The sequence below is a fragment of the Lepeophtheirus salmonis genome, chromosome 14 (genome assembly GCF_016086655.4).
Source record: "Lepeophtheirus salmonis chromosome 14, UVic_Lsal_1.4, whole genome shotgun sequence".
Taxonomy (NCBI): domain Eukaryota; kingdom Metazoa; phylum Arthropoda; class Copepoda; order Siphonostomatoida; family Caligidae; genus Lepeophtheirus; species Lepeophtheirus salmonis.
The window spans coordinates 36,519,449-36,525,448 of NC_052144.2; positions in this window are offsets into that span (position 1 = coordinate 36,519,449).

Consider the following 6,000-nt stretch of genomic DNA (forward strand, 5'->3'; position numbering starts at 1 on the left):
TACATCGACAGCAATCGAAACGGAGTATCCTGTGCCTTTGAGAACGGGAAAAGCCTTCTCTACATTTGTCAAGAACTTAACCTAGGCAGCTTTGATAGAATTTTTCATGATAGTGGAGCACACGGACTTCTTACGGGCGAGTTCAAGTTTCTTTACATGTCTTTTTGTGGTCTCAGAATTAAGTTTGACAAGCAGTTCTGATAAAGATGATCCTCAAGGTTTTCTCCCTGTTTTAAGTATTTTCGAGCATTGTAAACCGTAATGTCGGGAGTACTCTTGCTGGAATGGATCAAACTAGCAATATGTAATTTTTTTATCTCCATTTTTCAAAAGTGAGATACAAATATGCTTAAGGCCTTGTTTTGAAGATAAATATTCTGTTTCTATTTTTTATTCAAGCAACGTTCAGGGTCATAGAAAACCTTTAAATTCTTTTAAAATGGTAATTAAATAGGGCCTAAAAGACTTTGAACCATTCTTACAATGGATTTAAATTTACAAGTATTTGTTTTCATTTCTGAAAAGAGAAAGTCGATCGATTTATTTAATAAAACTTAAATTTCGTCTATATCTAGGTTTTAAATATATCATATTTATTCAATCTGGATTTAATATCCTCCTCTTTTTACATAATGGGATATTTTTCATAATTTTGGAAATTTTGGTAACATCTTTAAAGAACACGATTTTTTGACATTATTTCTTGTAGTTGGTATACGAGGCGACACTGAAGGAATTCCCCTTTACATGCAGACAAAAGGTGGGTCGAGGGGGTAGGCATCAGGGCTATAGGGAGCCAAGCGTGACAAAACAGAATTCAAAAGATTCTTCCAACGGAGCAGATGGGTTTCTTTCATTGGTGGTATAAAAAGTGGCCTCTCCACCCTCACAAAGCCATTTTTTTAATAGCTCTCTGGATAGTCTGGTGTGAAATCCCACAATATCTTACGTGTGCTTGAGCTATTAGCCTGGGCTGTTTTCTTAAACTCCTCCGGGTACAGTTTGGTCTTCTTAACAGAGCCCTTCTTCCTCTTCAACGTTTCCAACTTGTTGAAGGTGAAGACGGTGGTTCTGGAGACTCCCAACTACTTGGAGTGTATGAAAAGAAATTTGTCGATCCTGTTCAAGGGTCATTTTCTCGACTTATATGTTAGCTGGATAGCTCAGTTTTGCTTTGTTTTTAACCAATTGTGTATGCTTTAATATATCGAAATATGAATTAATTTCAATAATTCAACCTTCATTAATTATTGAATTAGTAAGTTTTTAGATTTAAATGGAGCATCCGGTATATCCAATGCTGAGCTTCGACTTCTTTTCTGATTTTACAGCCTTGGAGTAATTTTTTTATGTTTATAAATTTTCTATGAAAAAGCAAGGCTATACATTTTTTTTCTATTTTTGACCTTTTTTTTAATGTTCAAAGCTTTTTTAAGCGTTTGGTCTTGAAGATAGAGAATATTATGTGAATATATTTTAAAGCTCAATCTTAAGCAATTCTAAAACTATTTTTAAAATGTATGTATCACGCTTTACCTCAAGTTATGATTGTTTAAAGTTGAAAATAAATTATTTTTATGCAGAGGCTCATAGCTTCAGGACGTTTTTTTTCTTCAAAAGATTAAAAGTATACTATTGAATAGCTCTGAAAAACGACCTTTAGTTTAAAAAAATATAATCTCCCCAAAAACGCTCTATATTGGCTCTATATTTGAGATAAGAACATGACAATATTTCAAGTATACAACTCATTTTTGAATGGATCTCATAAGAAAAGTCCATATATTTATAAGCCATACCTTAAAGAAAGATAGAGAAATAAGGAGAGGAAGATTTAAAGTGTCAAATTAAATCACTCTTGAGAGTAGGATCAATAATTCAGGATCGGTGTTCAATGAACTAAGCGAGGAGTTAAATTTATTATACCTGGTGCAATGCACCATGGCCTTTGGCTATCAAAAGTCTTATATAGTCTTAAAATCTGGATGTTTAAATCTCAATTTAAATTAACTCTCAGAGAAGAAAGAGGATTGCGAGATATATGTGTTTTCATAGTAAGAATATATATAAAAGTTTGGATCAATGGATCTAAAGCTTCAGGCGCTCCTTACAACGACCTGAACATAATGAAGTAATTAATAAAATACTCAACTATTAACAGTCAAATTTACAAATCAACATCATACAAACTTTTCAGAAATTTACGGTACTTGTCGGGAGGAACTGATAGGATTCGCATTTTTTGCTAGTCGAGTAAATTTGTCATCCAAAAGGCGGATGCAGAGCTCTTTAAAAGTAAATATTAGAGACCAACAACAGTTCTGTGAAACAGATGCACACAAAAATTTGGAAGACTTTGTCACAGATAAAACAATGAATTTTATGAAAATTATGGAGCTTCCTCATGGATTTTTATAAATTGATCCTGCATCATGGAATAATAGGGATGATTTCAAGCAGGTATCAGAAATAATTGGGTCTTTCAATGTTATTAACGATCTTGCCGAAAGGTGAGGTGCGCTCATACAAGAATTTAGTGGTTTGTTAATGAGTGTTTCGAATCACAGCTGCAATTTCTTCTACAAGTAGTTGAAGACCATAGATGATTGTATCCTGACTCAAATAAGAAAACTTTAAAAAATATACATTAACTTTTTTTAAATATTATGTAATAAAAAATTTTCTAATATGAAATCATTATGTAAATATTAATATTCTATTACTCAAAAAAACCACACTTTAAGAATTACATATGAATACTTTTGATTTGTTATTAAATCATTAAATATAAGGCAATGTGCTACATTGTAATATTAATTATTAACTTAAAAATATAAATTTCTATTGTTAACCCCGTCCTTGTTCTCCGACTCAAATGACTTCAGACGTCATTTTTTCGTAAAATTATCTTCTACAAAATTTTCATTATATTATTTTTCTAATTCACACAATTTTTTGATTTATTTTATCAATCTTGACTATATAGGTATTTTTCCTCAAAAAAGGTTATCAAAAAAGTCATCAAGGTTAAGGCCATAAAAAAACTTGTTTTTTTTTTGTTAATCTAAGTAAAAAAAACGTATTTGCAAATTTTTGTAGATATAAGTAGCCGCTGATTGACTGCGATACGCAGAGAAACAAACAGATAGGCAAAAAGGCTACATTTTATTTAAATAATTTTATTGATCTTTTAGACACGTATAAATGATTTATCATAAACATTTATAAAAATTTTTGATAGAAGTTCAACTTAACTAAATTGGTAAAATTTACTAACAAGCTGTAATGTGTAGTGTACGGATGATATTAAAACAAAATCACATTTTTTCTCAAAAATATGTAAAATTTCAAAACTTTAGGGCCTTAAATAAATAAATTTACAAAAATTGTTCAAACTTTGTGAATCATATTTTTTATCAAAAGAACGCATTTAAACCCTCATTTTTTTACTTTTTCACAAAGAGTGATTTAATTGGCACCCTAAAGTTCATCGATGAAGAGGTGTGTATGTGTGGTATGGAATTCCTTGTGAACTGCCCCTGGCCGCTAGGATTTTATTTCGTGAGGTTCTACTCCCAAGACGCTGTTAAAAGTCCTTCTCTTGGAATCCCTTATACGAGTCATTAATTACTTTAAATATGTTATATATTTTGCAGCTAAATTATCATAACTATGCATGCTGTGAAATAGATGGTAAAGGTTACATATTGCTTTGAAGTTTGCAAAAAGAAAACTTTCGCCTCAATATCAATTCTACAACCTGAGTAATATGGTAATTAGTGAAAACATAACAACTGTCCCTCCCTTCAGTAGATTTGCAGTTTTAACAATGGACTTACTCTCTTTCACTTAAAAGTCGTATAACGTTGCTTTTGCCTTTTTTAGAGTATTAAGGGATAGTCTGAATACAATTGAAACCCTTTTATCGTCAAGGCGTATATTTCCAGAAGCACAATTAATGGAGTGGAGACAGTTTTGGTAATAAATTCATGGCACATATTATGACTCAGATTTGATTTTTTTTTTCATTTGGATCTTCCCATAATCTTCTATAAAAAACCACATTGGTTCACTCCTGTATATTTATAATAACATCCACTCTTGCTCCTACAATCTAAAAAGGATGTTTCATTAGAGGAATGAGAGTGTTTAATTATGTGACTACTGAAATACAATTTGAGTATTGGGTGAATTGATAGAATTTGACTTAAGTGAGTGAATCATTTGTTCTTTTGAAGAAAAAAAAACTAGCAATTTGCTGTGAAAAAAGTCTTGAAAAACTAACATTGATTCAACATAACAGTCGTATAGCTAGAAAAAAATAAGATGTATATATTTCATGAGTACATTTATTTTTATCTAACAAATGACAGTGTAGTAACATCATATGACTTATAGATTTAATTAATATTTGCACCCTACATTGGCCTGAGTAATTAGGCGTCGGCTAAAGGACAAATTTTGCTTAAATAATATAGGTAGAAGATAATTTCTTAAGAATTCTCACTGTTACTCACCGTTTTTCATGAGCAGACTCACACGTAGCTACTCAATACTTATATCAATTCATATAATGTGTCATCTTCTCAAAAATGGAAGAACAATAGTAAGAGAAGAAAACAATTGTATGACTGGTCAATACTTTAGTCTCTATAGTGCTCACTAACAAAAACAAAACAAACCTGTGATCCCCGTGTGCTAAACACAAAAGCAGGCGTTTTGCGTACGGTTCATATTAAAAAAGAAAATAAATGCATTATATATATATATATTTATAAAGGATGTCATTAGGCTTAGGCTTAGCAACAGGCTTAGCCAGGAAGCACTCTAGAAGTACATACTACCTGACTCATAACATCATATTAAAAAAAAATGTTTCAAAGTGGTATGATTATTTTTTCATTCTTGAGGAGAGAACATCTAAGTGTTGAGTAAATAAGTGTGAGTCTGCTCATGAAAAACAGAGAGTAACACCGAGGATTTCTTGAGAAATTATCTTTTAAACTAATATTTAAGAAAGATTGTCTGTTTATCTACGCCTATCAACTCCGGGAAATGTAACCTCTAATTGCTAATATTATCAAACACACTTGTAAAACCTTCGTTGAAATATAATCAATATATGTGAACCATCAACACAAATTACGTTTCTCAAAATAGAGGCTGAATTACATTTATATTTTTATTGAAGTAATTACTGTCAATTTCAACTAACAAGTTATTCGGATTAATCCTTTAGAAGCGTCACAAATTGGATATAAATTAGGAAGAATTTATCGTAACAATCAAATAGTTATAAATTAAAAAAGTATAATTGATAGGCCATATTAGTTTCGAAACCAGCAAATAAACAACATGTAATTACAGGAAATCCGCGAGGTATGTGCTGGAGGGGCTGCAGCTTCCCCCAAAAAAAAAGACTTTTAGCTTATAACTACCATTTTTTTTGTCTGGATGAAAGAATTTTACGCGAAATTAGCTATGGATATTGAAAAAAATATAACTTATCATTTTTTTTTCTAAAAAATTAATATTTGAAATTTTTTTCTAAATAAATTAATTTATCAAATTTTTTTCCCAAAATATATAATATTCTGTGAATAGCCATCCATTTTTGAATTTTTTTTTTCATTAAGTTTTGGTATATAATTATGGATTTTGGGAAAAAAAATTCCAAAACTTAAATAAATAATTTTTTTTTTTATGAAATTTAATTTCTGAAATTGTTTTCTAAAAAAATTAATTTTTTGACAATAGCTGTGAATTTTTGAAATTTTTTGTGAACAGCTTTAGATTTTTGAATTTTTTTCAAAAAAATTTATTTTTAAACCCAAAAACTAAGGATTTTGTATCTATCCAATGAATATTTTCTTTTATAACAAAAATGTACTTGATATTGCGTGGATTTAAAAAAAAAATCACTGGGCTTAATTTATAGATTAATTATATATTAATTGCCCATTATTTATGGCGTCATTGTCATTAAAATGAAAGAAGCAA